Source organism: Rutidosis leptorrhynchoides, chromosome 6 (assembly GCF_046630445.1).
Source record: "Rutidosis leptorrhynchoides isolate AG116_Rl617_1_P2 chromosome 6, CSIRO_AGI_Rlap_v1, whole genome shotgun sequence".
In the NCBI taxonomy this organism is placed as follows: Eukaryota; Viridiplantae; Streptophyta; class Magnoliopsida; order Asterales; family Asteraceae; genus Rutidosis; species Rutidosis leptorrhynchoides.
Genome location: NC_092338.1, coordinates 139,569,684 through 139,583,225, shown reverse-complemented (window position 1 = coordinate 139,583,225; position 13,542 = coordinate 139,569,684). Strand labels below are relative to the sequence as shown.

Here is a 13,542-nt window from a genome sequence, read left to right as displayed (position 1 = left end):
TGGTTCTTTTCCAGATCTGTATGGTCGAGTTTCGGTAATGATGTTTGAATTGTTTCGAATCTGTTTTGCTTAAATACATATGTTTGCCATGCTTAATGATTAAATAACATGATTTTAGGATTGATTAGTACTTGATCCGATGATCTATTATTCAATTCATGCTACTTGTTTAGATCTAGTCCATCAAACTTGTTAAATTGAATTGCATGTAACTAAGGTAAAAAGCTTAATAATGATAAACTTGTTTAAATTGAAGTTACGCTTATATAATAGAATTTGATATTGTTAGGCTTAATCGAAGAACCTTTGTTTGAATTTGTTTAATTGATGATTGCATGAGAACTTAGTAGTAATTGACTTTCAACTAGTAACTTGAGTTGATCTACTTGGTGTTTAATAGCTTATATGATTTGTCAGTCTATTTGCATATTGATCCTCATCACAAGATTAATGTGTATCATGTAATTGAATTGAATATGAAGAATTATGATGTTAGTTATGCACATCACATATCTAGCATATGCTTTAAGTCCTACTTGTTGAATGATATGCGACACTAGCTTAACCTATTAAGGGATAATAGTTGATCTATGATTATTATTCTACTTTGTGTTAATATAAGTTATGAAACTTGCCTAATATGATTCCCGTATGAGTTGGTTGTTCATGTAACTGCTTTTACTTTTATTTGTTTATTTTGAATCTTCAATTCCTTGCTTACTTTATTGTATTGTTTATCTATAAAGCATCTCTTTCGTAAGAGATAAGAATCTATCCCATAAAAAGACATAAAAATATATCTTTAATTCTTTAATAAGAATTAAATAATAAAACAACTCTTATCCGCATCTACGCTCTCTTGGAATGATAACCTAAAATACTACATCTGATCGGGTTTTGTTGCTCGTTAGGGTGTTAAAGTGTATGAAATAAAGGTTTTATAAATATAAAAGTTGAAAGATAAGTTAAGCACTACCGCACACACTTTTGACACATCAATAACTACTCGCTAATCATGGTAACAATATCATAAATTATAATAATGGAAGACATTATGTAAAGACAAGGATAGAATTACAATTAGATTAAACGAGTTTCGAATACAAAAGTGACAACTTCAAACTCCAGAACGCTCCTAATACAATCTTTGGCGTTCTTCTCCGAGTACTAGGTTTCCCGCACGGAGTCGAAGACCTTGAAAGTATGACTAATTATTGTAGAAAGAGAGAGAAAGAAGTGAATTGAAGTGTGTGAAAAATGGATGACGAATGGCCTCATTTTATACTTGAATTTTTGGCTGGAGCCGGCTAGCAGGCCGTTTGGCAGGCCGGTGGGCAAGCCGTTTTGTGTGGCCGGTGCCAAAGGCAAGCCATTTTTGGTAACTGTTTTTAGTGATCGGTACCAAGTTATATGGCAAGCAGGTGGGTAGGCCGTGTGGCAAGGCGGTTCTGGCTTCTGGTCTTGCTGTTTTCTTGGATCGTTTTGCTCGTTCCCAGGTCGTAACTTGGTTTCCGAAGTCGTAACTTATCTTTTACCGTTTTCGCTCTAGAATCTTCGCTTTAGCTCCGATTCTCTTGATTCTTTTTGCATTGTCTTTGTTACTTGATCTTCATTTTAACCGACAAAGCGATTATTTTGGCGATAAAGCTGGGAACTTTATTGTTTTGGGGACTCAATACCGGGGAGAAAATGTGACTTTTTTGCCGATATCAAATATCCCACACTTAGACTTTGCTTGTCCTCAAGCAAACTACTTGTTTTTAACTTCAAGAAATCTTTTCGGAGTTTCCTTTCTATTAGCCTAAGCGGTTTGTTTTTTATTATAAGAGCGAAAAATAAGGTGAGTCCTCTATGTTAGGGTTGAAACTATCTCTGCAAGCATGCGGGGAGGTTACATGACTTAGGCTATCTATCACGGGTCACTCAAATGACACAAGTGTTTAGGGTTCCCTATAGATCTAAGAAATGAATTCACTCATAGGCAGTCATGTTGCACCCATCGTCATAGGCTTGATAAAGACTCAAACACTTGCTACTAATGCAAAAACGGTAATAACCATAGCTTCTAGCTCATTTGTCAATCTGGAAGGATGAAAAAGGAATTTTAGAGTGGTGGTGAAGTTGTGAAAGGGTGAAATAGTCTTTAAAAAGACTTTTATTCCGAAATTCGGAAATGAAAGATAGATAGGAGTGCCGATACCTTTAAGAAGCACTTTCAAACTTTTCTCCTTTTGGAGTGATAGACATTTTTTGGTCGAGTTCTTCTTCGGCGTTTCTTTCTCCTTTTATAAGTTCTGCTCCTTTTCTCATAACTTTGAATTTTTTTTTGTTGGAGATTTTATCTTGAGAAACTTTTTGTCGGTAAACTTTTTGCAAGACCTTTGCCGTGATACTTGAGAAGTTTATAACATCGGGTTTTTCGGAGGGAATCTCATTTTCTGGATTTTTCGAGTGTCAGTAAAGATGATGTGGATGATGGTTTGATGTGGTAGAGGTGGAAGGTGTGAAGGGTTTCTTTGACAAATGGCTAGCTCTTCTGATTATACATATATCACATTTCATTACTCAGAAATGCATATCTAGAGCAAGTTCTGATTCTGAGCACATACATCGGCACTTTCAACGGAAAATAGTGAAGCATTAAAGATGAATGCTTATATGGTCTTATTTGGGTGCCTCACCATAATCAGTTTAGGTCGATAATGCCTTGTCATGCAATGCTCTTTTAGAGATTCGGTTCGTCCCAACAAGATTTCTACTTTACTTAAACCTTGATTTTTATTTACAAACGTTTTTGGTTTTTTGAAAGTACTTTTTCGGAAAGGCTTTCTTTTGCTAAAATTTTTGAAATTTGGCTTAAAAACTAGGAATCTTTGTAATGGAGTTATTTTAATATAGCATAAAAAGATTATACCAGCATCCCACACTTAGACGAACATTGTCCCCAATGTTCCTAGTGTATCTCACACTTATGAGTTTTAGTTAAAGATATTTTGGGAATATTCGTCTAGTGTTTATTTGGGTTGGAATCTCATACTTAGTGATAAACTGGGATGTGGCATAATTTAAATTTGAGCTAGTAACTAGTGGAAAGGAACAAATACTCTCCAGCGGATTGTCGAGGTTGCTTTGAAGAAACTGGCTGGCTGTGTAGGCAGGTTGTTTTAGCAATCTTGGAAGTTACGCTTTTTATTGATTGGCTCATTTGTCATCCTTTATTTGTCTTTTACCCTACTTTATTGCAAGGGTTGCCTCCCGAGAAGCGCTTTTGTTCAGGGTCGTTGGCTCGACCATAATGATGCCTAAAAAGCAGACATTCCCCTCTAGTAGTTGTAATCGTAGTTTTCTTGAGGGAACGCGAGTCTTGGTGGATAGATTCTGAGAAAATGTTGGACCAAGAGTGGTAGAAGATTCGGTATTTCTCTTGAAGATCTTTTGAAGGAGAGATAATGGGCGGTTTCAGCACGTGATAAATCTTGAAGTCCGATGAGAACATGGTCCACGGCTCTGCTGATTGATCCATGAATGTCAATCATCGAGGCCGTACTTGTGGTGATTGTTTCTTTGACGGGATGTTCATTTTGGAGGTCTTCAAATAGTGTCAAAAATTATATCTGAACGGTGGTCTCCACAGAAGGAGTTGTTGCTTTCCACAAATTTGTTAAGAGGCGAAGCTGGAAAAAAGTGAAAAGCAATCCTGACCCAAGCATTAATGTCACCGTCTTGGAATATATCTCCCGGCATCCAGCTTTAAATGTGAAACTAGGATCCGTGGATTCGTGGAAGAAACGTGCAAATTGCTTCGTAACAAAGGTGGCAAAGTTTACTCAGTCTGGTTCCAGATGTGAGAACGGATTATTGCATCTTCCTTCTTCTGCTACAACATCTCGCAATTCCTTAATAATAAGATCAGCGTGGTGATCAGTTGTTACGTAAATCACTAGTCTGTCTGGTGTGCTTTTGAAATTATCCCTTTCCAAAAGAACGAAGAGGCTGTGAATATCTTTGATCATTTGCAAGTCAGAGTGATAAGTCGGGAGTCAGGTGGAAAGATTCATATGCTTTCGGATGAGAGTCAGTAGTGCTCGTTGGTTTGCTGAGAACGGAAGTGCAGATCCGGCTAAGGCATTGTAAACCTTGGAGTAAATGATCTTCTGATCTCGATAAAATCTTGTCTCAAGAATAGTGCGAACCACTGAATTGTGCTCTCGTTACCTTTCTTCATGATAGATATGATCGTGAAGAGTATTGATAAAGTCTTGAATGCGCCCTTTTAGATTTCAACATTATCATCTTCTCTTGGTAGATATAGGTGGTATTCATCTTGGATAGCCTTGATTCGATCCTTTAAACGAGGTGTAAAAATGATTTTTGATTTACGGATGGCTTCGAGAATATCTTCAAATTCATCGGTATCATTGATAAAGGTTATCATGTCGGCGTGATTAGATATGACCGGTATCTTTGAGTGTTCTGAAGAAGAGTCTGGCTTCTCTTGATCTGCTACTGCTGGTGGAGAATATGAATCATCCATAATGTCTTCATTTTGCTCTTCTTCCTTGTCATCATTGGTATAGCATTCATCTGTAGATTCGTCTAATGAACGGGTTTCTTTAGAATTCTGGTGTTTCACCTCGACACTGGCATGGTCAATCTCTATATCCTTAACTTCGGCAACCTTATCAGTTTTCTTTTTGAATCGAATAATTAAACTATGGTCCTCCGTCTCTAGCCTCATTAATTCTTCGTGACGTTTGTGATTTGCTTCTAAGCTTAGAGAGGGTACTATCGCAGTTTTCTCTACGTGTCCCATTTCTTCTTCCTCCTCAGATTTTTCCTCTTCTTCTATTTCTTCGCTGGGATCCACACCTTCCATTTCTGGGTCATCATCAAAATGTGATTCGACTCCCATTTCTATATCACCAGCTAGTGGTGGGGACTCATTATCGGAAGTGATCCGTATGGTGGAAATATCAAACATCTCTGCCTGTCCAGAAAGATCTGTAGGTCGGTCAATTTTGAAGGTAACACTCTCCCCACGTGATCGTAAGATCAAGGTTTGATTGTACACATCAATGACAGTCCTAGCAGTGTTCATGAAAGGTCTTCCTGATACTATCGGCGTATGTAGGTCTTCCTTAATATCCATCACTACGAAATCTGTAGGATACAAGAATTTGTCAACTTTCACCAAGACGTTCTCAACTATGCCCTTAGGATATCGGATTGTGTGATTGGCAAGTTTGATTGTCATTTTGGTTGGTGACAAGTCTCCTAGCTCTAATATCTTGTGGAGAGAATAGTGAATGAGGTTGATAATTTCTCCTAAATCTGCAAGCGCATGAATGGTTCAAGATTGGTAGATTGAACATGGAAAAATGAATTGGCTCGTATCCCCTAGCTTCTTTGGTAGAGAGTTTCTGAACAATGGCGAGCATTCTTCACTCAGTGAATTTTGTTGGAATCTGGTATCATTTCCTTTGTAGAGAGAAGCTTTCGTATATATCTCTTCTAGTTGGGAACTTTAAACATGGTGTCCAGGAATTTTTCGTCAAGTTTGTAGGTATCAAGCTTGGACGGTTCTTCCAGTAGCCTACTAGGATAAGGTACATGAACTAGAGTTTGAGTGGGTAACTTCTGAGTATATGTTGATTTATTCTTGAGCCTAGCTGACCTCCTCCGTGGTTCTTCCTTTGGGATTATGGAATCTTTCTGCTTAGCTTCCTCTATGTGGGGATTTTGGATAGTATTACAAGGTAATCTTCCTTGTGGTAGGGTTTCAAGGTGTTGCGATAACTGTCCGAGCTGCGTTTCTAGACTTTTGAGCAGAGCCAATTGGTTTCGCATGAGTATCTGATATGGCCAAAATGGACGGTTTTATTTATGCGGTTTTGTCAGGCCGCTAGGCGTCAGAAACGGCTTATCAAGAGAGATCAATAGTTTTAAATTTATATTTAATGGGGCCTAAATTGTACTACTCCTTATTATGAGTAAGGGAAGCATGACCTAGGGTCGTATTTTTAAGATATCAGTAGAATCGAACCTATAATTAAAGCTTAAGATAATCCTAAAGTGAAGGAGTAGTGGTTTGTTACCTAATTTTGGGTTTTCTAGTTTATAAGATAAAGTAAAGTAAATGTGATAAAATTTGTAATTCAGATAAGGTTAAAACAAGCGCATACTATGATTTCATCAGTTACTTTGTCGGGATTATGGAATGCTGGCTCATGAATGGGTAGTGACCTTGTATTCATTACACTAGTCCTAAACGCCCCTGTCATAAGACATGTCACTGGGTAATGCATTAGGCTTGAAGATTATGAATAGATAGCAACGTCCCTTACCCCCGATGCCCGTACAGTCTGACTACAAGCATACACGTTCAGACGGCTCATCCAATTGAGCGACTCGGTTGGGTGACGTATTAACATTCCACAAAGGTCTAAACTTTCAAAGCATAATAGAATACATGGTTTGCCATATCCGAGAGACGTGATGTGTTCCGATGCTTTCATTAATGATTGGGTTTAAAAGATAGTTAGGCCCTTAAAAGAGTTCAACCATAAAGAACACCAAGGTCAAGTCAGGTTTGACTTTCATGAACACGTTCGATTATCCTAACGGTCCAATCATTTATGTTTTAAACAAACAGTTCCTTAATTAACTAGGAATCCCTTAAGCGGGGTATAATGCTTGAGACCGTGTTATGGTGAAGTGTACTAATCAGCACTGACTGGGTTCCATGGCCTTACTTAGCAGAGGTACAGCTTACAACAACCGTTATGCTTCAGCGTACACGTACGAAGTTTATATGATTGGTGACTACACTAGCATGGTATAGGACCAACAGTGTACAAGGAGTCTAGTTAGATGTTTCACTACGAAAGAGTCCTCAGTTGAAATCCAAGGCTCGGTGGACTTACTACAACCGCTGTGCCTTAGTCAAACATACGTTGTATCTGATAGACTTCTCTTACCAAGGGGTGACATAGATAGTGTACTCTGAATCGGGGTTCGCGACTTCCTAATAACAGAGCCGATAACTACGTTCTATTAGTTGGAAAAGCGATTGAGTTTAAAGCATTATCGGAAAGCATTTCGACAACACACAAAAACCATAATATTATTTTGGAATTGTAACTGACTACATCATAGCATACACTAAAGATAACTACTCGCTAATCATGGCAACAATATCACAAGGCATAATAATGGAAGACATTATATAAAGACAAAGGATAGAAGTACCAGTAGATTAAACGAGTTTCGAATACAAAAGTGACAACTTCAAACTCCAGACCGCTCCTAATACAATCTTCGGCGTTCTTCTCCGGGTACTAGGTTTCCTGCACGGAGTCGAAGACCTTGAAAGTATGACTAATATTGTAGAAAGAGAGAGAAAGAAGTGAATTGAAGTGTGTGTAAAATTAGATGACAAAGACCCTTTAAATAGAAGTGAAATTTGCCTGCAAACGGCTGGCAGGACGTTTGGCAAGCCGTTTGCAGGGCCCGTTTGCAATGGTGGCCCCTTTTTATGCCCTTTTGCTTGGCCCATTTGGCAAGCCATTTTCCATTGTAGCAGGCCGTTTGGCAAGCCATTTGGCCTACACTGGTTTGATGAATTCACTGGATCATAACTTGATTTCCTTGATCGTAGCTTGGTTTCTTGTCTTTCACCGTTTTCGCTCTAGAATCTTCGTTTTAGCTCCTATTCTCTTGATTCTTTTTGCACCGTCTTCGTAATCACTTGATCTTCAATTTTAACCGATGAAGTGGGTATTTTAGCAATAAAGCTCGAAACTTTATTGTTTTTGGGCTTTAATACCCTGGTGAAAACGTGACTTTTTAGCCGATATCAAATATCCCACATTTAGACTTTTCTTATCCTCAAGAAAACTTCTCATTTTTACCTTAAGAAATCTTTTCGGAGTTTCTTTTCTAATAGCCTAAGCGGTTTGCGTTTTATTATAAGGACAAAAAATAAGGTGAGTCATCTATGTTAGGGTTGAAACTATCTTTGCAAGCATGCGAGGAGGTTACATGACTTAGGCTAATTTTCACGGGTCACTCAAATCACTCAATTATTTAGGGTTCCCTATTGATCTAAGAAATGAATTCACTCATAGCCATTCATGTTGCACCCATCGTCATAGGCTTGATAAAGACTCAAATCCTTGCTACTAATATGAAAACAGTAATAACCATAGCTTCTAGGTCATTTATCAATTTAGAATTTTGGAAAGGAATTTTGGAGTGGTGGTGAAGTTGTTTTAAGGGGTGAGAAAAGGGTAATATAGTCTTTTTAAAGACTTTTATTTGAAATTTTGAAAAATAAGATAGATAGGAGTGCTGATACTTTTAAGAAGCACTTTTCAAACTTTCCTCCTTTGGTGTGATAGGCAGTTTTCGTTCAAGTTTTTCTTCGGTGTTTCTCTTTATAAGTTCTACTCCTTTTCTCAGAACTTTGAACATACATTATTTTTTTGGAGATTTTATCTCGAGAAACTTTCTGCCGGTAAACTTTTTCAAGACCTTTGCCATGATTCTTGAGAGGTTTATAACATCGGGTTTTCGGAAGGAATCTCATTTTCTGGATTGTTCGGGTGATAGTAAAGATGATGTAGATGAGAGTTTGATGTGGTAGAAGTGGTGACGGTGTGAAAGGCTTATTTTGACAAATGGCTAGCTCTTCTGATTATACACGAATCACATTTCGTTACTTGGAGATGCAGATCTAGAGCAAGTTCTGATTCTGAGTGCAGACATCGGCACTCTCAACGGAAAATAGTGAAGCATTAAAGATGAATGCTGGTCTTATTTGGGTGCCTCACCATAATCAGTTTAGGTCAATAATGCCTAGTCATTCAATGCTCTATTAGAGATTCGGTTCGTCCCAACAAGATTTCTTCCTTACTTAAGCCTTAATTTTATTTACAAACGTTTCAGGTTTTCGAAAGTATTTTTTCGGAAATGCTTTCTCTTGTTAAAAATTTATAAATTTGGCTTAAGAACTTGGAATCCTTGTAATGGGTTATTTAAATATAGCATCAAAAGATTATACCAACATCCCACACTTAGACGAACATTGTCCTCAATGTTCCTAGTGTATCCCACACTTAGGAGTTTTAATTAAAGATTTGGGAATATTTGTCTAGTGTTTATTTGGGTTGAAATTCCACACTTAGTGATAAACTTGGATGTGGTGTAACTAAAATTTGAGCAAGTAACGGGAAGAAAGGAGTACCCCTAGCAGATGGTGAAGAAACTATTTGGCTTATGAGGACAAGTTGTTTCAATAATCTTGGAAGTTACGTCCTTTATTGATCGGCTCATTTGTCATCCTTTATTCTTCTAATCTACTTTATTCCACGGGTCGCCTCCCGAGAAGTGCTTTTGTTTAAGGTCATTGGCTCGACCGTAATGATGCCTAAAAAGAATACATTCCCCTCTGGTAGTTGTAATCGTGGTCTTCTCGGGGGAATGTGAGTCTTGGTGGATATATGCGGAGAAAGTGTCGGACCAAAAGTGGTAGCAGATCCAGTACTTCTCTTGAAGATCTTCTGAAGGAGAGATAATGTGCGATTTCGGCTCGTGACAGATCTTGAAGTCCGATGAGAATATGATCCATGACTCTGCTGATTGATCCATGAATGTCAATCATTGAGGCAGTGCTGGTGGTGATTATCTCTCTAATAAGATCCTAATTCCAGATGTCTTCAAATAGTGTCAGAAAGTGTATCTTCAGTATCTCAAAATCTTCTGAACGGTGATCTCCACAGTAGGAGTCTGTAGCCTTGCATAGATTGGTCAAGAGGCGAAGCTGAAAAGAAGTGAAAAGCAGTCCTGACCCAAGAATTAATGTCACTGTCTTTGAGTATATCTCCCGACATCCAGCTTTAAATATAAAACTAGGATATGTGGATTCGTAGAAGATACGTGCTATCTGCTTCGTAACATAGGTGGCAATGTTGACTTGGTCTGGTTCAAGATGTGAAAATGGATTGTTTCGTCTTCTTTCTTCTACTACTACGTCTCGTAACTCCTTGATAATCAGATCACCGTGGTGATCAATTGTTACGTAAATCACTAGCTTGTCTGGTGTGCTTTTGATATCTATTTCCAAGAGAGCGAAGAGGCTGTGAATATTTTCGATCATTTGCACATCAGAGTGATATGTTGGGCGTCCGGTGGAAAGATCCATATGCTTCCGGATGAGAGTCAGTAGTGCTCCTTGATTGGCTGAGAACGGAAGTGCAGATCCAACTAAGGCGTTGTAAACCTTAGAGTAAATGATCTTTTGGTCTCGACAGAATCTTGTTTTGAGAATAGTGCGAACCACTGAATTGTGCTCTCGTTGCCTTTCTTCATGGTAGATATGATCGTTAAGAGTATTGATAAAGTCTTGAATGCGCCCTTCTAAGATTTCAACATTATTGTCTTCTCTCTGTAGGTAGAGGTTGTATTTGTCTTTGATAGCCATGATCCATTCTGTTAAGCGTAGTGTGAAATCAATTGTTGATTTGCAGATGGCTTCGAGAATATCTTCAAATTCATCGGTGTCATTGATGAAATTTATCATGTCGGCGTGATTAGATATGACCGAAATCCGATCTGAATAAGAGTCTGGCTCCTCCTGATCTGGTTCGGGTGGAGAATATGAATCATCCAGAATGTCTTCATGTTGCTCTTCCTCGTCATCGTCGGTGTAACTTTCTTCTGTGGATTCATCTGATGAACGGGCTTCTTCCGTATTCTGGTGCTTCACTTCAACACTTGCAGGGTCGATCTCTATATCTTTAATCTCAGCCTTATCTGTCTTTTTCTTAAAATGAATGATTAAACTGTGATCTTCCGTCTCGAGCCTCATTAATTGTTCGTGCCGTTCCAAGCTTAGAGAGGGTATTATCGCATTTTCTTTTACGTCTCCCATTCCTTCCTCCTCCTCAGGTTCTTCCTCTTCCTCTATTTCTTCATTGGGATCCTCTTCTTCCATTTCTGGGTCATCAGCAGACTGTGATTCGACACCCATTTCGATATCATTGGCTGGTGGTGGAGACCATCATCGAAAGTGATCAGTCCAGTGGAAATAGCAAACATCTCTGCCTATTCAGAAAGATCGGTAGGTCGGTCAATTTTGAAGGTAACGCTCTCCCCATGTGATCGCAAGATCAAGGTTTGATTGAACACATTAATGACAGTCCTAGCCGTATTCAAGAAAGGTCTTCCTAACATTATCGGATACAAGAATTTGTCGACTTTCACCAAGCCGTTCTCAACTATGCCCTTAGGATGGCAAATTGTGTGATCGACAAGCTGGATAGTCAGTAGAGTGGGTGACAAGTCTCCTAGCTCTAATCTCTTGTAGAGAGAATAGGGGATTAGGTTGATACTTGCTCCTAAATCTGCTAGTGCATGAATGGTTCCAGACTCGTAGATTAAACACGAAAAGATGAATCGGCCCGTATCTCCTAGCTTTTGCGGTAGAGAGTTTCTGAGCAATACTGAGTATTCTTCACTTAGTGGAATTTTGTTAGAATCTGGTATCCTTTCCTTTGTAGAGAGAAGCCTTCGGATGTATCTCTTCTGATTGGGAACTTTAGACATGCTGTCCAGGAATCTTCCATTAAGTTTGTAGGTATCAAGCTTGGATGGTTCTTCCTGTAGCTTTCCATGGTATGGTACGCGAACTAGAGTTGCAGTGGGCAGCTTCTGAGTGTATGCCGATTTGTTCTTGTGCCTAGTTGACCTTCTCTGTGGTTCTTCCTCTGGGATTATAGAGTCCATTTTCTCAGCTTCCTCTATTGGGGATTTTGGATAGTATTACTAGGTAATCTTCCTTGTGGTCGGGTTTCAAGGTGTTGTGATAACTGTCCAAGCTGCGTCTCTAGACTTTTGAGTCAGAGCTAATTGATTTCTTAAGAGTATCTCCGCCTAGTCTCGTCAAGATGCAGTTCTCTAATTTAGCTGTTGTTGTCCTTGAATGACTTGAGTTAATTGATCATCAGTCCCGAGAGTAGGGTTGGTTACTTTTGTAATTTGGGTGGTTGGGAAATTTTCCTCACCTGGTGTACCAGTGAGTGGAAGTGGTTGATCGTAGGTCAATTGAGATTGTTGGGATGGATAAGGTGGGTAACGATAGCGAAAAGGCTGGTTGTTTCGTTGAAACTGGTTAACCCTAGGTTGTTGCTTGAATTCGGGATTTGGTTGACGAGCTGGGTATTGAATGTAACAGACTGAACCTTCAGGGTTCTCGTACTCAACTTGATATACTTCAGTGGGTTGCGGGTTGGTACAATTAACATAAGCCTGATACTGGTCAACCTGCTGCGGCTGCGTCTTCAATTTTCCCAGTTGTTTGGCGAGAGATTCCATCTTATCCGTGAGGGATTTAATGGCTTCCATTTGATTGTTAAGTACGGAGAGTAGGGCAGATGATCAAGTTGTTTCACCACTGTTCCAGTCATGATGATGCATTGTCATGTTCTCGAGCAATTCCCATGCTTCGTCTGCGGTTTGGTTCATCAGATTTCCTTGAGCTCGTATGATTTACCGTAAGACCATTGTAGAAGGTACCGATCTGAGCTGACCGTTCTAACCGGTGATTAGGGCATTTCTTCAGTAGGGTTTTGAATCGCTCCCATGCAGTGTAAAGAGATTCATCATAACTTTGTTTAAAGTTAATGATGTCATTCTTAAGTTTGGTTTGTTTAGAAGGAGGGAAATATTTGCTTAGTAATTTAGTAGCCATCTCCGTCCATGACGTGATGAAATCTTTTTCCAGTCCTTCAAACCATGTCTGTACATGATGAGTGAAAGAATAGGGGAACAAGTATGGCGGACTATATCTTGTCCTATCCCTGGCTGTTTGTAGGAGTTCGAAAGAGATATGAATTTATCAAGGTGAGAGTTAGGATCGTCATTCAATAATCCATGAAATTGGCAGCTGTTTTGAATGAGCTGTATAATGTGATGTTTTAACTCGAACGACTGTCCTTGAATCTCTGGGAATCTCATCGGTCCTCCTCGAGGGTTTGGTGTTTTCTGCTAAAGTAACACGTAACGCCATTTGATTTCTGATTCGTTCTTCTTTGCGTGCTTTAGAGATTATTGCGTCTGGATCAGGTACGAATAACAACGGCCCTGGTCTAGATCAGGTTTGTGTCATACACTAGGTATGCCTTTTTATTTTAAATTTAAAGTAGATAAGCTAAGTTCCTAATTTAATCTAAGGCAATCTAAGACAAATTTTATCTAAATTAATCTTAGGTAATCTAAGGTAATCTTAATCTAAGGTAATCTAGGATAGATTTAATCTAAGGTAATCTAATCTAATTATCCTAAGTTTAAATATGTTTTGGTTCTTGCTACTAATTTCCTGATATTTCAATAACAGAGCTTCGCACGAACTATTCAACAAACCAAGTGGCCAGGCCAACTACGGAGAGGCAGGATCCTTTTGGTTCCAATATAATTGGAGACTGTTCAGAAAATCCAACAACTAAGTCCGTGTATAATTGTCTTTCTTAGACACCACTAAATGCT

The 13,542-nt window shown here is 38.9% G+C and overlaps 1 non-coding gene across 1 annotated transcript; it reads left to right on the top strand.

Annotated features, from left to right (window-relative positions):
- The first annotated feature begins 12,593 nt into the window (after nt 1-12,593).
- On the top strand, nt 12,594-12,700 carry LOC139856636 (small nucleolar RNA R71). Its single transcript, XR_011762104.1, has one exon. It is a non-coding gene; the product is annotated as a small nucleolar RNA R71 (small nucleolar RNA).
- The last annotated feature ends 842 nt before the right edge of the window (nt 12,701-13,542 follow it).